The 22,885-nt window shown below is 41.5% G+C and overlaps 1 protein-coding gene and 1 pseudogene across 3 annotated transcripts in view; one reads left to right on the top strand and one right to left on the bottom strand.

Moving 5' to 3' along the window:
* PITPNC1 (phosphatidylinositol transfer protein cytoplasmic 1) overlaps window positions 1–22,885 on the bottom strand; it is a 266,256-nt gene that overhangs the window by 168,425 nt on the left and 74,946 nt on the right. The gene's annotated exons all lie outside the window — the stretch shown is intronic.
* On the top strand, window positions 3,969–4,511 carry LOC102395562 (annotated as a pseudogene).

Here is a 22,885-nt window from a genome sequence, read left to right as displayed (position 1 = left end):
TATTTTTAGACATGCTGGGATTCAAAAAGTTTCTCTCTTTTACACATTTTCTTATGAGGAACTTCCAAGAGGATATACCTGTTAGGGGAAGCACACTGACTGAAAGTGCCTACCCTGGCCAGGCACCATAGTAATCAGTGCATGAGTTGTTCTACAACAGGAGGTCCTGGTAAGGAACACGAAACTAATAAGCCACCACCAACCGGAAGAGTTCAGGAAAGGTCAAAAGGAGGCGCCACATGTCCAACCACCTCCCAGAATCCTTCTCTCTGGCATCCATCTTGGCTGAACAAGGCGTGCACCACCAGGAAGGACTCTGAGTCAGAATGGTTGGCTAAAGACAACCCGAAAACTAATCCCATCACCATAAAACCCAAGACTGTGAGCCACGTGGCAGAGCTATTCTTCTCGGTTCCCTTACCCTGTTGCTCTCCACCCCGGTGCCCTTTCCCAATAAAATCTCTTGCTTTGTCAGCACATGTGTGTCTCAGACAATTCATTTCTGAGTGTTAGACAAGAGCCCAGTTTTGGGCCCTGGAAGCAGTCCCCCTTCCTGCAACATACCCATTCAAGAAGCTACAAAATAAGGGAATAGAACAAAAAGAGGACAAGAAATTCAATAAAATGATGAGCCAAGGCAGTGAAATGATAAGGACACTGACTAGTGACTTGGGACAAAATGATGAGGACTCTGGGAAGTAAGGGGATGTCCTTTAATCACATTATGTGATGGAAATACATTATTTTTTGCCCACATGAAAAAGAAAGATAAGTAGAAACTCCAGGAAAACAAAAAAGCTGTAGTGGATAGTACAGAAAAGAGAATTCATTTGGACCCTGATACATGAATACTGATTTTTTTAGGTGGTCAATGCGTTGTGGTTTTACTGACATAGAGAAAATAATATAGCCCTTGTGCCTGGATCTGCAGTGAAAATGTTTACACAGAAATAATCATATAAATGTTACTTACTGGTGTTCAAGTTTTAGAAGCAACCTAAAGCTATTAGGATTAGAATGGCATGTAACTCTTAAGAGTTCTTTAATTGAGACAGAATTCACAGATCATAAAATAACTCTGCTCCCTCCCGCCTCCAGCTTGAGGGATCTTAGTTCCCTGACCAGGGACTGAACTCAGGAACCTTGACAGTGAAAGTGCAGTATCCTAACCACTGGACCACCAGGGAATTCCCAAAACTAACTCTTTTAAAATATGAATTTCACTAGTTTTGAATACACATACACAATGTTGTATAACCATGACCCCTGTCTAATTTCAGAACATTCTCATCACTCCCAAAAGAAGTCCCACACCCATGAGCACTTAATTCCCACTCTCCCTAGCCTATGGAAACCAGTAATCAGTCTCTGTCTCTTTGGATGTGCCTGTTTTAGACATTTCATATAAATAGAATCACACAGTGTGTGACCTTTTTTTTTTAAACATGTGGCCTTTTGGGTCTGTTTTCTTACACTCAGCATGATATTTTCAAGTTTTTCCCATCTTGGAGCATGTATCAGTACTTCATATGTTTTCATGGCCAAATAATATTCCACTGTATGGATATGCCATATTTATCCAGAATGTCAGCAGGTAAAAATGAGAGAAAAGGTACTCAACATTATTAACCATCAGGAAAATGAAAATCAAAATCACAATGAGACATCATCTCAAACCCTTAGGATGGTTACTATCAAAAACACAAAAAGTGACAAGTATCACAAGAATGTGAAGAAACTGGAATCCTTGTGGTGGGAATGTAAAATGGTACAGCTGCTATGGGAAACAGTATAGAAGAGAGGTTCCTCAAAAAATTAAAACGGCCATATTCAAAAGCAATCTCATTTCTAGGTATATATCTAAAAGAACTGAAAATACAATCTCAAAGAAAAAAAAAATTATTTTGGCTGTGCTGTGTGGCTTGCGGGATATTAGTTCCCCAATCAGGGGTCAAACCTGGGCCCCCTGTGGTAGAAGTGCAGAGCCTTAAACACTGGACTGCTAGGGACTTCCTTCAAAGAAATATCTTACACCGTGTTCACTGAAGCATTATTCACAACAGTCAAGACATGGAAGCATCCATCCAGCAATCCATGGATGAAGAAAATGTGTGAACATACAAGGGAGTTCTATTCAGCCTTAAACAAGAAATTTTGCCATATGCTATAATATGGATGAATCTGAGGACATTATGTTAAGTTAAATAAACCAATCACAAACTAGATAAATACTGCATAATTCCACTTAAATAAGGTATGTGAAGTAATCAAACTCACAGAAGCAGAAAGTAGAATGGTGGACACCAGGGCTACCAGAAAATTAGTTGTCGTTTAGTAGCGCAGTCATGTCCGACTCTTTTGTGACCCATAGACTGTAGCCTGCCAGGTTCTGCTGTCCACGGGATTTCCCATGGATCTTCTCTAAGGGATCTTCCCGACCCGGGGATCAAACCTATATCTCCAACATTGGCAGGTAGATTCTTTACCACTGAACCAACCACCAGGAAAGCCCACCCAAGAATGAGTACAGAGTTTTAACCATGCAAGATAAAAAAGTTCTAGAATTGTTGTACAACAATGTGCATAAAGTTAGTAATAGTACGCTGCTGCTGCTAAGTCGCTTCAGTCGTGTCCAACTCTGTGCGACCCCATAGACAGCAGCCCACTAGGCTCCTCTGTCCCTGGGATTCTCCAGGCAAGAGTACTGGAGTGGGTTGCCATTGCCTTCTCCATAGTAATAGTATACTATATACTTAAAAAAAAAACCAAAAACCCTTTTTAAGAGGGTAAATTCAGGTTGTGTGCTTTTTTACCACAATTAAAAAAAAAAAGCTGACAGAGGGGAGGACATATAGGGCTGAAGCAGGCATGGCTGTTAGTGGTGGGGAAATGGGCCTAGTGCTCAGCAGGGGGTCAGATCTTGAAGGAAAGGGAGAGATTAGGATCTTGTCAAAAGGATCCTTCTGGCAGCAGTAAGGAAAACAGAGTTTCCCAACAGTCTTTCTCAATTACTAGAAGGTAAGTTCCTTGAGGAGCAAGTGAGGTCTTGTCTCTGGTATTAGCTAAGCTGGAGTTGTCAGGTTCAATGAAGAAAACTACAGGACATCCAATTAAATCTGAGTTTCAGACAAACAACACAAATTAGTTTAGAATCAGTACCTCCCATGCAACACTTGGGGCATATTTTTACTAAAAAAAATTATTTTTTCTCTGTAATTCAAATTTAACTGGGCATCCTATGTTTCATCTGACAAATCGATGGATAGCCAGTACATAGGGCAAATTAAAGAGAAGGAAACAGAAACAACTGGGAAAAAACAGCTCATGGAACACTGCTGGTAGGACTATGAGGTGATTAAAGTCTTCTGGGAAGGCACGAAGGCAGTGTCTCCCCAAACTGAAGATATGCATATTATGGAACAGCAATTCCACTTTAGGAATCCATCCTGGGAAAATGTTCACAACTGCACCAAAGACATAAAGAAACACACAAATGAGTTTATGGAAATAGAGATTTATCTTATTTGCAATAAGCAAAAAACTGAAACTTCTAAAATGTTCATCATTAAGGGATGAGTTACATTTTGTCATCTACTTGATGAACTGCTGCAAAAAATAAAGTGGCAGATAAAGATACCTGCAAAAAGACTTCCATTATAAATAAAGTTTAAAAAAAAATGAGTTTATCACAATGTGTCTTGTGTGGACATTCACGTTAAAAAACAAAACAAAACAAACCTAGGTTAAGTCTTTACTCCCAAGTTTGTAAATGCACAGAATAAAGTCTGAAAGGATAAACAGCACGTTTTTGATGTCGATAAACTCTGCAGAGAGGGACAGAATTGGTAAGGTTGAAAGAAGACTTTGAATATACATGGGAGCTCCCAACTTCCGCTCTCGCTCTTCGCAGAATCCGCCAGGGTCTCCGAGTCTCCCGCCTGTCGACGTCGCTTGGCAGTGCAGTCAAGATGCCTCATGGAAGCTGAAGCCGCACTTCCCGCGTGGCCCCTCCTGCCAGCCGCGCGCCTCAGATGAGAGCAGCGCCCAGGCCGGCGCCCGCAGCTCAGCCGCCAGCAACGGCTCCACCATCCGTCGGCTCCCCTGCTGCTGCTCCGCAGCAGCCAGGTCTGATGGCCCAGATGGCAACCACTGCTGCTGGTGTGGCTGTGGGTTCTGCCATCGGCCACACTCTGGGTCAGGCCATCACTGGGGGCTTCAGTGGAGGAAGCAGTGCTGAACCGTCAAGGCTTGACATCACTTACCAGGAGCCTCAGGGAACCCAGCCGGCACAACTGCAGCAGAATGGCCCCTGCTTCTATGAGGTCAAACAGTTTTTGGAGTGTGCTCAGAGCCAGGGTGACCTTAAACTTTGGGGTTTCAGCGAGGTGCTGAAACAGTGCAGACTGGCCAACGGATTAGCTTAATCAAGAAGTTCCAGTTGAAGACATGAAAAATCACCTCTCGTGACCATGTTGATTTAGCATTTAAAGTATAATTAGTAGTGAAGATGTGAGACCACCGGTTAAACCTCTCCTTAATCATTAATAGCTTTTGTGCTTCACGATCGCAGTGGAAGAGGGCATTGTCACTATATAGAAGTTCACTGAGATGGTATTGAGTTTGGGATTGGGCAGAAGAGGCGGTTGTGGCCTCTTAAGTATGCTTTTCTGATGTTATTGTTTGTGAATTGATTGATTAGAATAAAATGATTTTCTTTCTAAAAAATAAATAAATAAATATACATGGGCTATTTGTGTTTCACTTTCAAATTAAAAAAAAAAATACCCACTCATCCACTTCTGATATTATCACCCTCAACCTTCTCTTCTTTGTTCTAAACAGAAATAATTCTGCTAATCTCCTATGAGTCTGGGTTAAAATCACTCGAGAAGTCTAACAGAAGTGAAAACTTTTTTTTCCTGGAATCAATTGCACCTAACACTTTCAGGAGGGCTCAACCAGAGGGGAACAGTGAGCATTTTCCAAGTATCTTAGTGAACTGGAATTCAAAGACTGACTCAGAAATTCCACAGTAAACTGGGGGAGATTAAGGCTCAATTTTGGGGTAAGACTAGTCACGAATGGACCCAATCTATCTTGGTTTTTGCAAAAACAAGCAATAACCTTTATATGACTCAACTCAAAGCAAGCAAGGAATGGGACTTAGATGCCTCATGGAACTAGTTAAAAACCGACATATTTGATTATGTAGTTAGAGGACTGAAAATATTTTTTTGTATAATTTTCATGGGGAAATTACCACATGCAAAAATCTGTAGTTCAATAGTAGGAGGAAATAGAGAAGAAAAATAACAGGGAAGGGGAAAGGTCTCCCTCAGAAAAGTATCTGTTAGAGGGGTGGTATTTTGAAAATTTGTTCTTTTTTTCCTCCCCCAATTTAGGTTGTGCTCTTTGGTATTTTTTTCTCTATGCTTGGCAGGACTCCAAAAACGCTGTCTATAATTCCTGCAATGTTTTCTTCTCAGAATTCAACTCCCCCACAACACCAACAACTCATTTGTATTTCAGAATTTCCAAATCTGAAGCATAATAATTAAATGAAAGATGGTCAATACACCAACAATTCATTTGTATTTCAGAATTTCCAAATCTGAAGCATAATAATTAAATGAAAGATGGTTGATACACCAACAGGCATATGAAAAGATGCTCAATCATTAATTATTAGCGAAATGCAAATCAAAAATACAATGAAGTACCATCTCATAACGGTTAAAATGACCATCAGTTAAAAAGTCTACAAATAATGAATGCTGGAGATGATGTGGAGAAAAGGGAACCCTCCTATGGTGTTGGTGGGTCTGTAAATTGGTGTAGCCCCTATGGACAGTAGTATAGAAGTTCCTCAAAAAAACTAAAAGTAGAGTTGCCATATGATTCAGCAATCCCACTTCTAGGCGTATATCTAGAAAAGACAAAAACCCTAACTTGAAAAGACACGTGCACCCCAACATTCATAGCAGCACTGTTTACAAAAGCCAAGACATGGAATCCATCAACAGATGAATGGATGGAGAAGATGTGGTATATGTACTCAATAGAATACTACTCAACTGTAAAAAAGAGTGAAATAATGTCATTTGCAGCAACGTTGATGGGCCTAGAGATTATCATACTAAGTGAAGCAAGTCAGACAGAGGAAGACAAATACTGTGTGTATCAGTTGCATGTGGAATCTAAAATATGACACACATGAACTTACTGATGAAACAGAAACAGACTCATGGACATAGAAAACAAACTTATGGTCACTAAAGAGGTAAGCGGGTGGGGGAAGGACAAATTAGGAGTTTGGGATTAGCAGATACAAATTACTACATAAAAAATAGATAAATCACAAGGTCCTATTGTATAGCACAGGAAACTATATTCAATATTCTGTAATAAATCATAACAGAGAATAATATGTATATACATGTAAACTTCAATTAAAAAAAAAAGATGGCTGATACAGAAAAAACTATCCCATATCCAAAGACATTCATTTCTAAATGCTGATTATATGTGTCCAGTTTTTTAAAATACCAACAAAAACTCTACATCAATGTCACTTTGACAACATAATAGAATTAGCTAGAAGGGCTCTCCCTGAAGGTTGCTGTATGTTATACCTATAGCTGCATCAGTCAGGGTTGGTTTGTAACTTGACTAACCAACAGTCAGGGTTGTCTGTAACCCTGTGGTAACAAAGAATCCTAGGATCTCCATGGCTCAAAACAGCCGACGTTTACTTCTTGCTCAAGAAGGTCAACAAGGCTGCTCTGATCCTCCTCATCACCAGGACAGAGCAGTCACCTCCTTGAACTTTGCTGGTGACCATACAAAAGGGAAACAGAAAATTCTTCAAGCGCCCACACCAGTAAGGAAACATGGAATGTGACACTATGTCGCTCTTGTTACAGCTCATTGTCCAGAACGAGTCACATCGCCTCACTCAGCCACAAAAGACCAGGAACACGGTTCTCTTGTATGTCCAGAAAGAGAGTACTAGAAATATTTGAAGAATAGCAACAAACAATATGGAGAAGGCGATGGCACCCCACTCCAGAACTTTTGCCTGGAAAATCCCATGGACGGAGGAGCCTGGTAGGCTGCAGTCCATGGGGCTGCTAGAGTCGGACACGACTGAGCGACTTCACTTTCCCTTTTCACTTTCATGCATTGGAGAAGGAAATGGCAACCCACTCCAGTGTTCTTGCCTCGAGAATCCCAGGGACGATGGAGCCTGGTGGGCTGCCGTCTATGGGGTCACACAGAGTCGGACACGACTGAAGTGACTTAGCAGCAGCAGCAGCAGCAACAAACAATAACTGACAGCTTTTCAAAAACACTAGAAATAAGACTATAAAATAGGCTTGGATTTTTTTTTTGTCTTTTTGTTTAATGTAATTGTGTTATCAAAGTGGATGTAATGGTCTGGAATTCCATTTGGGTGACAATACCAAGATGTCAGCCTCTAGGCTGAGAAAGCTTTATCCCCCATCAAGGTTGTCTTTACAAGTTCAGGTTTGCAGCCCAGCTCCATATATCATTCTATCTTTTGTAAGCATTTCTTGAGGCCTAATAAGTAAAAGAAATAAACTTTCACTATTTGATTTTTGATCGAGGTTTGCTTTTTAAGAAGGAAATGTGACTAATTATTAGGATCTGCTGCATTAGTAGTAGTACCAACCTTTTCCTCTTTTATCTCATTATTTTGGCATAACAGGATATCAAGCCAGAGAAATGTCTAGCTTTTCAGGTTATCTCCAACAATCTGAGCTAAAATCCAGATGCATTTAGCCATTAATTTTTTTTAAATCAGAAATGTGATTTGCCAGTTCAATCAAATGTCTAAATGGAAAGCAGGCAGCTGTTGCCTGCTGTTATCTAAGATATCATTCTTGCTTTCTTAAGACAGAGTTTATGTTGATTAATATATAGTTACAAACTTCTAACTCACATTTAATTACATATCAGTGTATGCAATGTACAGTTCCCCAAGTCATTGGTCAAGACAGTCACTAAAAACAGGTCACATCATTCTAGTCTTGAGTTCCCTCATGTTGGAAGAATTCTATAGATAGATGTCAGTAGATTGTCTTCTCTTTTTTCATTTGTCTTGATCAGCTAAATGACAGGACCAGTCATCTATCTGAGTAATCACTATGAGTAAAAGTCAAGGTCATAGCCTTGATTCTGACATGGGCTAGTGCTTAACATGTGTTCTCCCCAGTAGTGGATGATGAAATAAGAACTCGAGTGCAAGCAATTTATTTGGGAGGTGAAAAGAATGGAAAACTGATATATGGAAGGGAAGATATAAGATGAATGGTGTGTTTCAAGCCAATTACCACCCTGGGCAATTGAGCTGAACCTCACTAGCAGAACCTGCAAAAACTATGTAGATGCACACCTTAGACTCACCCACTCCAGAGGTGAGGGAGCTGGGGTATTTATATACCAGTCCCTGTCCGTCATTGTCTGGGCTGCTCCTGGGAAGCAAGTATTGCTTCAGGGGCAAGGCCAGAAAAATCCTCAGGCCAAGAAATGCAAGTTCTGTAATTCAGAAGTCAGGCCAATGAGCATTGAAGTGGTAAAGATGAAAGAATATGGACCGGGTACCAATCACATCTGCTATAGGACAGTATTAACCCATCAGGCAATGGCCACCAGCTCTGAGTCTAACTCCAGGCAAATTCCTTGTTATTGGTCACTAGAAGCATCAGTATTGAGTCATACACGCCTGCATTTCCAAAGGTCAACTTGTAATGTTAAAATAGTGGCAGTCCAAGATGAAGATATTTTTAATACACTTTGTAGTAATAAAATTAATGGTGAACCATCAAGAAGGGCTTCCCAGGTGGCTCAGCAGTAAAGGATCCAAATGCCAATGTAGGAGATCCCTGGGTCAGGAAGATCGCCTGGAGAAGGAAATGGCAACCCACTCCAGTATTCTTGCCTGGGAAATCCCATGAACAGAGGAGCCTGGTAGGCTATAGTACATGGGTTCGCAAAAGAGTCTGACACAACTTTGCAACTAAACAACAACAGCAAGAAAGAGTTAAAATGCACAAAGATCAAATTGCCAACATCCGCTGGATCATCGAAAAAGCAAGAGAGTTCCAGAAAAACATCTATTTCTGCTTTATTGACTATGCCAAAGCCTTTGACTGTGTGGATCACAATAAACTGTGGGAAATTCTGAAAGAGATGGGAATACCAGACCACCTGACCTGCCTCTTGAGAAATCTGTATGCAGGTCAGGAAGCAACAGTTAGAACTGGACATGGAACAACAGACTGGTTCCAAATAGGAAAAGGAGTACGTCCAGGCTGTATATAGTCACCCTGCTTATTTAACTTATATGCAGAGTACATCATGAGAAACGCTGGACTGGAAGAAGCACAAGCTGGAATCAAGATTGCTGGGAGAAATATCAATCACCTCAGATATGCAGATGACACCACCCTTATGGCAGAAAGTGAAGAGGAACTCAAAAGCCTCTTGATGAAAGTGAAAGTGGAGAGTGAAAAAGTTGGCTTAAAGCTCAACATTCAGAAAACGAAGATCATGGCATCCGGTCCCATCACTTCATGGGAAATAGATGGGGAAACAGTGGAAACAGTGTCAGACTTAATTTTGGGGGGCTCCAAAATCACTGCAGATGGTGACTGCAGCCATTAAATTAAAATACGCTTACTGCTTGGAAGGAAAGTTATGTCCAACCTATATAGCATATTCAAAAGCAGAGACATTACTTTGCCAACAAAGGTTCATCTAGTCAAGACTATGGTTTTTCCTGTGGTCACGTATGGATGTGAGAGTTGGACTGTGAGGAAGGCTGAGTGCCGAAGAATTGATGCTTTTGAACTGTGGTGTTGGAGAAGACTCTTGAGAGACTCTTGAGAGTCCCTTGGACTGCAAGGAGATCCAACCAGTCCATTCTGAAGATCAGCCCTGGGATTTCTTTGGAAGGAATGATGCTAAAGCTGAAACTCCAGTACTTTGGCCACCTCATGCGAAGAGTTGACTCATTGGAAAAGACTCTGATGCTGGGAGGGATTGGGGGCAGGAGGAGAAGGGGACGACAGAGGATGAGATGGCTGGATGGCATCACTGACTTGATGGACGTGAGTCTGGGTGAACTCTGGGAGTTGGTGATGGACAGGGAGGCCTGGCGTGCTGCAATTCATGGGGTCACAAAGAATCGGACACGACTGAGCGACTGAACTGAACTGAGCTGTTTTATATCAAAAGCAACATTTCCCAAAGTGAAAACACTCAAACCCCACTCTATCACATCATCTTGTTTTACTATCTTTTCAGCTTTTATCACTATCAGAAATTACTTACTCATTTATTTCATGTGTGGATTTACTTGTTTGCAGTTGTTTCAACCACTTAGATGTGAAAAGAGAGACCTTGTCTGTCCTGTTCACTAGTGTAATCCCAGTATCAACCAGCACGTGTATGTAAATGTGTGTTAGTCGCTCAGTCGTGTTCAACTCTTTGCAACTTCAGCCCGCCAGGCTTCTCTGTTCATGGAATTCTCCAGGCAAGAAAACTTGAGTGGGTAGTCATTCCCTTCTCCAGGGGATTTTCCTGACCCAGGAAATTGAACCTGGGTCTCCTGCATTGCAGGCAGATTCTTTACCTTCTGAGCCACCAGGGAAGCCCTGGACGCTCAATAAACAGTAGTTAAATGAATAAAAGATTGCCTTTCCAGAGAGATCCCAAAGCCCACAGGCATAGCATAGGCTCTGAAAAGTTCTTTATCATAGGACATAGTTATTTAACCTAGCACATCTCAAATTTATTTAACTATGGAACTTTTTATTTTTTTGGCCGCACTGCACAACTTGTGGGACCTTTAGTTCCCTGACCGTGGATTGAACTTATGCCTTCACAGTGAAAGTGCAGAATCTTAACCACCGGACCACCAATTCCCAACCATGGAACTCTTTTATCCTGGAAATTAATTTTCCCTGGGAATAATGATAAATGCTAGTCAAGAGATGACAAAGCCAGCAAGACTTAGAATAACTTTAGTGAGTGTGACATGGTTAATAAACTGAGGATACACTAGAAATATTCACTGCAGGAAATTCAAGAGACTGAAGGAAGTAAAGGCCACTCCTTAAGAAACAGAAAAAATTCACAATATATGGAAATCAAATTATTATACTATTCACCTTAAATTTACACAGTGTTGTATGTCAATTACAGCTCAATCAAATTGGAAAAACAAATAAATAAGCAAGAGTCTGGTCTTCCATCAAAAAAATAAAATATCCCACGTGGCTACCAATGGGGGCTTCCCTGGTAGCTCAGCTGGTAAAGAATCCGCCCGCAATTCAGAAGACCCAGTTCAATTCCTGGGTCAGGAAGATCTGCTGGAGAAGGGATAGGCTACCCACTCCAGTATTCTTGGACTTCCCTGGTGGCTCAGACAGTAAAGAATACCAATGGCTAGACATTTCTAGACGATGCCGAAGTACAAATTCCATAATAAAAGGTGCTCAGGTAAATTTCGGAGAAGGCAATGGCACCCCACTCCAGTACTCCTGCCTGGAAAATCCCATGGACAGAGGAGCCTGGTAGGTTGCAGTCCATGGGGTCGCTGAGGGTCGGACACGACTGAGTGACTTCACTTTCACTTTTCACTTTCATGCATTGGAGAAGGAAATGGCAACCCACTCCAGTATTCTTGCCTGGAGAATCCCAGGGACGGGGGAGCCTGGTGGGCTGCCATCTATGGGGTTGCACAGAGTCGGACACGAATGAAGCGACTTAGCAGCAGAAGCAGCAGCAGGTAAATTTCATCCAGTGGTAACTCTTGCTCTGACAAAGGCTCTTTTATGTTTCAAATTTTCATTTTCTATGATTTGATTTGTTCCAAAGCAAATTGGGGGTTTCCCAGGTGCTACACGTGGTAAAAAATCTGCCTGCCAATGCAGGAGATGCAAGAGATGCAGGTTCAATCCCTCGGTTGGGAAGATGCCTTAGAGAAGGAAATGGCAAGCCACTCCAGTATTACTTGCATGGAAAATTACATGGATGGAGGAGTCTGGCGGGCTACAGTCCACGGGGTTGCAAAAGAGTTGGACACGACTGAGCATGCACACACACAAAGCAAACTGAGCCTAGAGACAGGGCAGGCTGACTGACTACTGATAACAGCAGACTTCTCACCGGCAGACGTTTAGTTTGGGTTTTTTTCAGTGATAAATCTACAGAAGTTATACAGAATATCTGATACCGCAGAAAGAGGTTAAAAGTATAGTTTAGTGGGAGAAAGCAGCTGATAATAAATGTGTGCCATATGATCTCATTTTAGTATTTAGTATTGTATATATAATCTTCCTGGAATGTCAGCTCCATGCAGACAGGGGCTTTTGTCTGTTTATGCTCTATCCCTAGGGATGGCACATGGCAGGCATTCAATAAATATTTGTTAACTTCAGAAATAGATGTTTGCATAGAATGGAAGGTTTATACACGCAGTGTATATGCAAATATATTCAACAGTGGTTAACTCTGGGTATCAAGTCTGTGGGTACTTTCTGGGAGACCTGTATTTTTCTCATTCTTACAAGGAAGATACATTGCTTTTGGAGTCAGAAAACAAAGACATTTTTTACAGTGATGGCTCGGCTGCTGCTACCACATCTTCCTCCCCTTTTCAAGCCCCATTTCAGTACTTTAAGGTCACGCTCACCCTCTCCTATCTCCACAGAGTCTAGAAGCATCAGGCAAATGAGAAGCTGCCTCCACTTCAGATGGGTGTGGACCTGCATTTTAATCTAGCTTATTCCACTACACCAGTACTCACTCTACAGACTTATCAAAGCAGGATATTTTGGAATTCTGCATATCATTTGATCACTCTCTAAGTTACAGAGCACAGAACTACACTTGAAAGCTGTAAAGGTGACTTAAAACTAGGGCTCTTATGAGACTGCACATTCGCTGCTGGGACTCAAGGGGAAGGCACTGACGTTGCGCCATTCGTCTTTCCAGTGACAGGTGAAGACTATTTAGAATTCACAGTCGGTAGCTTTGCACCTTCTCTGATTCTCAAAAACTTGGGCTTTAATACTTGCCTCCTTGTGATGGGGTCTTCTGACACATGGAGTATTCTTCATTGAGAATGCAGAGCTCCCACCTAAGGAAGAGGGTCCTTGTTCCTAGAAAATCCTATGTCCAACCCTTGGATCTTACAAAACATCCACATTAAAGAACAGCTATTGAATTCCCCACTGGGTTCTCTTTTTAACAAAAGGATTCCAAATATGATTGGATATTTTAAAATGAACTGTAAAACTGGCAATATCTACTAAAGCTGAATATACAACATTTCAACTCCTGAGAATATCACCAACAAAATACACAATATGTTCCCTAAAGGCACTACTTGTAATAACTCCAAACAGGAAGCTACTCCAAGTCCCCAGAAGAAGAATAAATAAATTGTGGCATCTTCACACCATGAAAGACTACAGAGCAATGGGAATGATCAAACATACAACAACAGGACACGTCTCCCCAAGACAGTGCTGAGTGGAAGAAGCCCACTACAGAAGATCACGTACACATGATTCCATTTAATTAGGTTCTCAGGGCATAAATTCTATCTACAGTGTTGGATGTCAGGACAGTGGTTATCCTGGGGTGATGAGAAGACAGGAATGAGGCATGAGGATCCTACTTCTTGAGCTGGGTGTTGGCTATCGTTTTAGTTCCCATATCGAATTGCTACAAACTTGGTCGCTTAACCCAACACAGATTTATTCTCTCAGTTCTGGAAGCCAGAAGTCAGAAATCAAGATGTCTACAGGGTCAGGCTGCCTCTGAAGGCTCTTTGGGACCATCTGTTCCTTGCCTTTTCTAGCTTCTGGTGACTCCAGCTGTTCCTTGTGGCTGTATCTTTCAAATCTCTATCTCTATCATCACGTGGTCTTCTCTCCTGTGGCCTCTTCTCCTCTTCTGTCTCTTGTAAGGACACTGGTAATTGGATTTAGGGGCCACCCAGGATGATCTCAAGAGCCTTAATTTAATCTCAAAGACCCTTTTCCAAATAAGATCACATTCACAGGTTCAGGAGGACATCTCTTCCTGGGAGCCATCATTCAACCACTACAGTTACTTGGGTGTGAAATTTTACCCAGTGATGTATATATGCACTTTTCTGATTGTATGTTATATACTCACATGAAGACAGCTTTTAAAGACAGCTTACAACTTCTCAGAAATACATTTGTTATTCACCATGAGGCATCCTGCACACATCTAAGGAAAAAGAAGACCACAATCCCTAGCATTTCATTGGCCACAATGCCCGCAGAATTTTTGGCTTTTTACAACCTCGCATCCCACTTCTGGTTCTTAGCAGAATTTACAGAGACCTCACAGCAACTTCCACGTATGTTTTTATTAACTGACTTCCCCCCATCCTCCACTACCCAGAGTGGTGAAATCTTTTAACAAATTATAAGCCAGGGGCCATCAGAAGGTCTGGGTTCTGCACTGTGTCATGTCAGGGAACCAGGCTGTCATTTTAGACATGTTCATAAACTTGGGGATTCCTGGTGTGTGGACTTGGGTGCCTCCAACCCCAGATGGCAGGGGAAGCAGCCAGTGTTCCCTGCCCAGATGACCCAGAAAACGTTCTTAATGAACCGTCCAGCGTGACTCACACTGGCTCCCACATCTGGCAGATCTGGGTTACATCACTCTTAGTCCTCAGTGTCCTACGGGTTCCTGGGAACGCACTGCCCAGAGTCAAGTGCGCCAGCTGCAGCAGCTGGCTGCATTCACACGCCTCTCTGCGTCATCCTGACGGCCACACACTATGGGGCTGGCTCCAGCTCCCTGTTCCAGAGGCTGAGTCGGCTGCCCCCCAGGAGGCCGCCTCCTCTCACTTTCCCATGGGCCTAAGAAGTCACCATGGAAGTAAAATTCCATGCCAGAGGTGTCCAGGGGAGGACTACATTCTCTGCTTTTCTACACTAATAGCTCCTGGCACTATAATTCAACATTAGCTGTGTTAATCTGGAGAGAGGAAAAAACCAAACATAAAAAACCAAGCCATTCACATTTCTCAAATAGGATTAGAGGAGAGAAGTAAGTATAAACTTTGAAAGAATTTCCAAGAAGAAATACTGACTTAAACAGCTTGTAGCACAAGGTGGATATTGGCAAAGAGGTGACAATTTTCATGGAGACGGGGGCTTCTGAGTCCTGCTACGTTCTCTCCATCATTTAAAAAGCCCCAAGACTCTCTCACAGTCTACCTAGCAAGACATTCCTGCTTTCTGATTAACTACAGAGCTTTTGAGATCTTTATTTTGTATCCTTTTAGTAACCGATCAGAACTGCCCTGAGGCTGCTTCTGGGACAGAACTCACAGCAGCACTGTGTGGGGAGGTTCTTTACCCTCTTGCACATTATGGCTAGAATATGATGTAATTCACACTTATGGAACTACAGTCCAAGCCTGTCTCACTCCCCATCAATTCCACCTATTTATTTAGAGTCATGGCATGTTAGAGCTAGAGAGGACTTTTTTTAAACAAAATCTTTAATTTCATTCTTCTAACTGGTTTGCCAAGCCATATTCTAATTTTAAAGCCAAAACACAAGAAACCTGTGATCCTGACAAGTAATTCATCAGCCCTGTTTAGATAAAGTCAAACACAATGTACGACCCAGGTCTCCTCACTGCTGGTTTCAAAATTACATCATGAGGCCTCATTAATGGGAAAAAAAAAGTCTATTAAAAGACTCAAATTTGGGTTGAAAGTTACAAATCTGCAGATGTGTTCTAAAGAAATAACTAAGAAGAAGACAGAAAGAAAAGGATGGAGAAAATATTCATTTATAATCAGTCATTTACCTGATGCTTCAGAATCCTGGCTGCCCAGTAGACTCACCTGGGGGCTTTCCCAAACCCCCATGCCCAGGTCAGGCTTCAAACGAATTAAATCAGAATCTCTGGAATATGGGGTTTGGATGGCAGTAGCAACCAGGTGACTCCAATGTATGGCCAATTTGGGGTGCCACTGATTTACTGGAGGTTAGACCAAGTATCGGAGAAGGCAATGGCACCCCACTCCAGTACTCTTGCCTGGAAAATCCCATGGATGGAGGAGCCTGGTGGGCTGCAGTCCATGGGGTTGCTGAGAGTTAGACACGACTCAGTGACTTAACTTTCACTTTTCACTTTCATGCATTGGAGAAGGAAATGGCAATCCACTCCAGTGTTCTTGCCTGGAGAATCCCAGGGACGGCAGAGCCTGGTGGGCTGCTGTCTATGGGGTCGCACAGAGTTGGACACGACTGAAGCGACTTAGCAGCAGCAGCAGCAGCAGCAGATCAAGTATGGATGTGAGAGTTGAACTATAAAGAAAGTTGAGCACTGAAGAATTGATGCTTTTGAACTGTGGTGTTGGAGAAGATTCTTAAGAGTCCCTTGGACTGCAGGAGATCAAACCAGTCAATCCTAAAGGAAATCAGTCCTGAATATTCACTGGAAGGACTGATGCTGAAGCTGAAACTCCAATACTTTGGCCATCTGATGCGAAGAACCGACTCACTGGAAAAGACCCTGATGCTGGGAAAGATTGAAGGCGGGAGGAGAAGGGGACAACAGAGGATGAGATGGTTGGATGGCATCACCGATGCAATGGACATGAGTTTGAGTAGGCTCCAGGAGTTGGTGATGGACAGGGAAGCCTGGCATGCTGCAGTCCATGAGGTCGCAAAGAGTCGGACATGACTGAGCAACTGAACTGAAACGAACTGAGACCAAAACAGCTACGTAGAGACCAAAATCATAAAATCATAGTTTTCAAAAGAAGAAAGAGGAAAGAAAAGAAAAAGGAAAGGAGGAGGGAGGAGTCATTTATATGATATGATCTTCAATTTACTTTGTCATCCTCTGTGCTTCAGAAGGCTAACTGGATGTGTGGTCAAACCGAGAAGATTTACATTGGTGATCTCAGCCTGGGACAAGGTCACCTTTCCCCACCATGCCTGTGACTATAGAAGCATGCAGGCTACAACTGGAGAAAAGGGATACATAGCAAGCAATCAGGTCCTGTACGCCTCACAGGTTCTCATGATACTTCTCCTCTTTAAAAAGGCCACCTATTACCATATGATCCAGCAATTCCACACTTTGATATATATCTAAAAGACTAAAGTGCAGGGAATCAAACAAATGTCTGTACACTCAAGTTCACAGCAGCCAAAAGGCAGAAGCAATCCATCCATCTATCAACAGAGGAACGGATGAAGAAAATGTGTTCTATACAGATAATGGAACATTACTGAACCTGAAAAAGGAAGGGGCATTCTGACGTAGGCTACAACATGGATGAACCTTGAGGACGTTACACCAGGTGAAATAAACCAGTCACAGTACAAATACTGTATGATCCCGCTTATATGAAGCCCTAAGAATAGTCAAATCATAGAGACAGAAAGTTGAATGATGGTTGCGGGGGGTAGGGAGGACATGGAGTATTATTGTTTAACTGGCACAGAGTGCCCGTTTTGCAAGATGAAAGCTTGCAGGGATGGCGGTGATAGTAGCAGAACAATGCGACTGTGCTCCAGGCCGCTGAATTGGTTAGAATGCTTAAGATGGTATATGTTTCAGCAGGTGGGGGGGCACCCAATGAGTGCCTCTCCTTTACTTCTCTCAGGTGTTGGCCAAGGTTATTGAGGACAAAATCACAAAGGTAGATGTGTCCTCTATAAAACGGTGGAGTCTCAGGTTCATGCCCAACATACCCCAGGCCGCTGAAATCTGTCTGGCAGGACTGACTGACTCAAGAAAGAGTTAGAGAGCCTCGTGACTCCTCCGGGGACACACTGAGGGCCAGCTGGCAGGCCTTGCGTTTCATCTTATATAATCACTAAGTTGCCAGTTTCCAAACAAGACGAGGTGAATTCTGATGTGCTCTGTGTCTATGAGGTGTCAACTGATGACTAATTCCCAAATAACTTTATCAAGGAGCCTTTTTCTAATTCCCAAAGGCAGTAATGCCATTTATTTGTTAGTTGAGAAATCTCTTGTTTCCTCTTTGGCGGGTTGACTCAAATGTATTGTGAAAGAGGGACTTATTTTTCATCTTTTCCTTCCTTTTGGCTTGGTATTCTAGGGGCAAAGAACATATTCAACAAGGAGAAAATTCCGTCACCAATGGCTCTTTTTGAGCTGCTCTGTAATCCACAGATTTCAAGTGAGTAAGCTTTCTCCTTGACTAACATCTCTGCGGCAGACAGAGAAGGAAAAATTGTGCAGCTTTTTTCTGATCAATGGTCCTAACCCTTTCCTTCAGCCTGTGATGATTCTATACAGGGGAAGACCTGTGAAGACGTTTTCTAGGGGAAGTCACCTGGGCCCTAGAGGCTGGTCCCCAAGCCAATGTGTTTGAGCTTTGGCCAGGCATCTGAAAAAGCCTGTCATGCTTCCCTAGCCTCGGACCGGCAGCCCCAGAGCACCACTCACACTTGACCCAGAAAGTCTGTCCCAGTGATTCATCAGGAAGCCCAAAGTTTGGCAGCTGGAAAAATGTAAACTTTCTGCTTTAAGAATTTGCAAATTAACAGTTCTACCAGAAGTCAATCACTCAACAGGAGTTGGATTAAGTACTTGGACATCCTTCTACTGAGCTCAAGACACAGTGAAACACTGACTTGTTTCTTTGGCATAAGGTTTTGCAAGACAAAATAAATTTCCCTACATCTGAGCAGTAACAGAAAAGGGGAGAGGTTCTTGTCCATGGAGGGAAAAGGAAATCTAACTTAAAAAATATGACTTATTTGTGATAAGTTCTAACCAGTGTCCATATTTTTATGGGTTCTTTTCATATTGATATTTACGAATCAGTTCCACAATACTCCATAATATAAGACATGCCACCCTGGGGACTCCGGGAGACAGCCTGAAGAGCAAAAGGGAAGCCGCTTTATGAGGTGTTCCTAATGGCTACCACCTACTCAGAATGCATAGACATTTTTCAACTATATTCCTCATTACACATCTGAATTCAGACATATAAACGTAACCTTCCTGCCACCCCCACTCCCACCTCAGGTTTGCCCCATGAATGGAAGGGAGAAGATCCCCCTTGCTTAGACAGAAAGAAAAAGACTCCCTTGCTTATAACTGCCATGGGTGCTTCATGATTTCCACAAGGCTCTCTGGAGTCGACAGAACTCTGGAACTATGAAGTGGTCCATGGAGTATGTGGACAGCAGCATCCCAGCCATACATACCACCCCAGATCAATGTCATCTTCTTAGGTCTCTATGTGCAGACATAAGGCTAGCAAAACTATTACACATATTGACATGGGAGGAGGAAGAAAAGGTGTATTTTTCTACCGTTACTCCTTAAAAAGCGCCCTAAGCACTGTATGTTAACTTAACAGCCGATTCCTTTCTTTGCCCATACGACAGAATTCAGCTCATGAAATACCACCATCAACTGATATTGAGCGTTCATTATACATACAGTCCAACAGTGAGATAATATACTGTGTTCCAAAATACTGTTAAGGCTCTCAGTACATTCTTGGGCTCACTGAAATAGTGGAATGACCATAAATCGTATAAAAGGAGAAATTTCTTTGTACATTCCAGAATAATTAAAATAAAACCTCTACCAGCAAAATTTAGTGCTTAATAACTCACATACTGAAGTTTCCGTTTAATCAACTGTGACTTTTGTTATTTTATTTAATATATCTAGAAAGAATCACCAAAAGAGGAATTTTAATATCGCTTCTAACTTCAATTAGAATGGTTACGTTTTTATGGTAGAGTAACATTCACAGGGCCATTCTTTAATACACAAGTTATTAAATCCCACAGTCCCTTAATCCACACTGCAGACTAATCTAATACATTTAAGCTGTCCTTGAGAAGCCATCTCACAGCACAGGGCTCGCAGAGTGTGATCGCTTTCGCTTTTCTGACCCGAGAAGTAATTTTTTTCCCCTCTTGACATCTTACGAGTCATCTTTAATGATGTTTTTTCTGTAGTTCTAATGTCTCTCAACTCCTGACATGCCAGACTGACTTGGCAAGTCTGTTCTTCTCCCCCAGAAACATCCATCAACTGCAGCTATTGCTGACTCCCAGGCACATGGTCTGGCAGATACCCTATTATGAAATAAACCCACAAATCCAGATGAAAAGCCAGATGCTTTCTGGCATGCTCCACACACTTCCCCCGTGCCTGTGACAGATGCTCTCAGTAGCCTGAGGACAAGGAAACTCACATACACACAGAATCTGGCCAAGTGGGTGGAAGTAGGTAAGTCCCCGTGTCTCTCTGGGCCTCTCTTCTTCCCCTATTTATAAGATGGGACTACTGATTTTATCTACCTTCGTTAACGCAATGACCAAGAATCAAAAGACACTCTGGTACTTAGGGTGGCATGTGAAGTTTTTATTAAAATCTTTAGTCTGATTTCTTAGGGAACTGGACTAATTTTTACAAGTCCAGACAAATAGGCAAAGCAAGCACCAGCAAGTTCTAAATCAGGGTTCTACTGCTTTAAATATTTTTTTCAGAACAAGGTCGGATGTAAATTAATAATGACAGCAGCCCCTAGAGGATTAAGCCAGTTTATCTGGTAACTGAACTAAAGATGAATTCTTTAATACAAAGTCAAAATGGTCCCAATTTAGAATGACAAGATAGTTCAACAAAGGCTTACGTTTTTAATCTGGAAAAAGTTGACTATAAATGATCTCAAGCTTAACAGAAATCAAATTAGGCGAAGCTGGACAGTGAGAACTAACACAAGCATCTACCACACATGCACTTTCTGAGCTAGGTATTATGCCCATGTTTCAAGCAAGGAAACTGAATAAAGAAAAGGGTTAATAGGGATAAAGGGAGAATGGCTATTTTATGACAATCAACAATGTTGGCTACATTATATTACTCTTCCGTTATTCAGACAGCTATATTTTGAAAATTAAGATCTATATGCTATTCAAGTAGAAAAATCAAAGTATAAAGTACTAAGTCTGCACAGGTTACCCACCAATTCAAGCTGTTGGTACTTCCCTGCAAACTTTCCATTCTGCCCTCAGACGGGTAGGTAGGTGATGGACAGATGGACAGATGACAGACGGATTTATGGTCTTTGAAATCAAATCTATAGGTCATAAAACATTTTCCATAACATTTGTACCAATTAAACCAGAATCACACCCCTAAAGACACAATTCATCTTAATATTGATCAAAAAAGAAAAAGAAAATTATTTTTAAAGATGGAATAGCTTTTTAGCTCTTTGACCACTTTACAACAAGAAGAAAATCTTTTATTTTCATAGTCACTGTGAGATTTTAACTCTCAGTGCTCAACTTTCAAATTTTTTATGTGTTGGGCAATGAAACTTCTTTTTAGAAAAGCTATAATTTGAATGAACTCTTAACAATAATTTATCATTTAAAAAATAAACTTTAAAAAATAGAGTTTTAAAGTTTTAAAATATGGTTATCTGGAGTAGGGTATTTCTAGACTTCTGTGGAAATACACTATAGATAAAGAGGGCTTTTTTTCTCCTTTGGATCTATGTGTTGGCAATGAAACTTCTTACAAAATTGGCTGAAAGTCTGATTTCTGCCCCAAATGTGTTCACTTAATACTATGAATCCAATATATCTCTGCAGATGTTCAGTAGACAAAGCATCAAGAAAGGGGCAGGGAGAGCTGGGGTATAAACATGGTGCCTTCACGCCCACTTCATCCTGATGCCAATCCATCAGTCCCATGGGTCAGGAGCTGTAAAATTATTGCTCTCTCTTCATTGCAGTTTCTATCTGAGGCTCTTGTCACTGGTGGAAAGCAAGCTGGCAATCCACAGAGGCATAAGATAGAGAGACATGGCGTGGTGTGGGACACGGTGACTTGAGGACAGAAAGTCCAAGCCATGGTTCTGAATTTTGCCATAAATGAATGATGTGACCTCAGTAAGTGACTTGACCTGTTTGCATCTCAGTTCCTCATCTGCAAAATAAGGCAAGTGGATCATCCAATTTTTAAAATTCTTTCCAACTGTAGAAATCTTTATTACAAGGATAAGTACAATTTACAAAACAGCAATTTTCAAATCTGGGCCTCATTTGCAACAATTCTTGCCTATGGGGCTTCTGCAACCTGAATTTCCTGAAGCCAAACAAAACAAAAAACCCCAAAGCACCAAATGATTCTTAATGTCTTCCTTCAAACATTTTGTTGCATCTCGTGAACTCCGAGGGAAGTATTAATGCCAAGTCACAGGCATTTGGATTCCAGTATGTCTTAAGGGGCCATATTTGGGGTGGATTAAAGAAGAGACTAACAGTAAGGAGCTACTATATAGCACAGGCAACTATATTCAGTATCTTGTAATATGCCAAAATGTGAATATAAATCACTCTGCTGTACACCTGAAACTAACACCACATTAAAATCATCTATACTTTAAAAAAGAAAAAAAGAGACTAAAACCCACCATTTGACTTTCGGAAGTTTAATATGTAAAACCAGAACATTTTTTCAGCTTTGTTAGCCTAAATGAAACAGACTTGAAAAATGTGATGCTAGGTAAAAGATATGCAAAATCTGATCCTGTTGTAAAGGAGGTAATGTATCTTTGATGACTAAAAATAAAGATAGAAAAATTTCAAACCAAAGGAGAAAAAAAAAACTTATAGTATACTTCTAATTTGCCTTCCACACAAGTCTAGAAATATTCTACTCCAGATAACCATATTTTAAAACTTTAAAACTATTTTTTTATGGCGAAGGAAATGGCAACCCACTCCAGTATTCTTGCCTGGGAAATCCCATGGGCAGAGAGAGAAGCCT

The sequence above is a fragment of the Bubalus bubalis genome, chromosome 3, assembly GCF_019923935.1.
Source record: "Bubalus bubalis isolate 160015118507 breed Murrah chromosome 3, NDDB_SH_1, whole genome shotgun sequence".
NCBI classification, from domain to species: Eukaryota; Metazoa; Chordata; class Mammalia; order Artiodactyla; family Bovidae; genus Bubalus; species Bubalus bubalis.
This window is presented reverse-complemented; position numbering and strand designations above follow the sequence as displayed.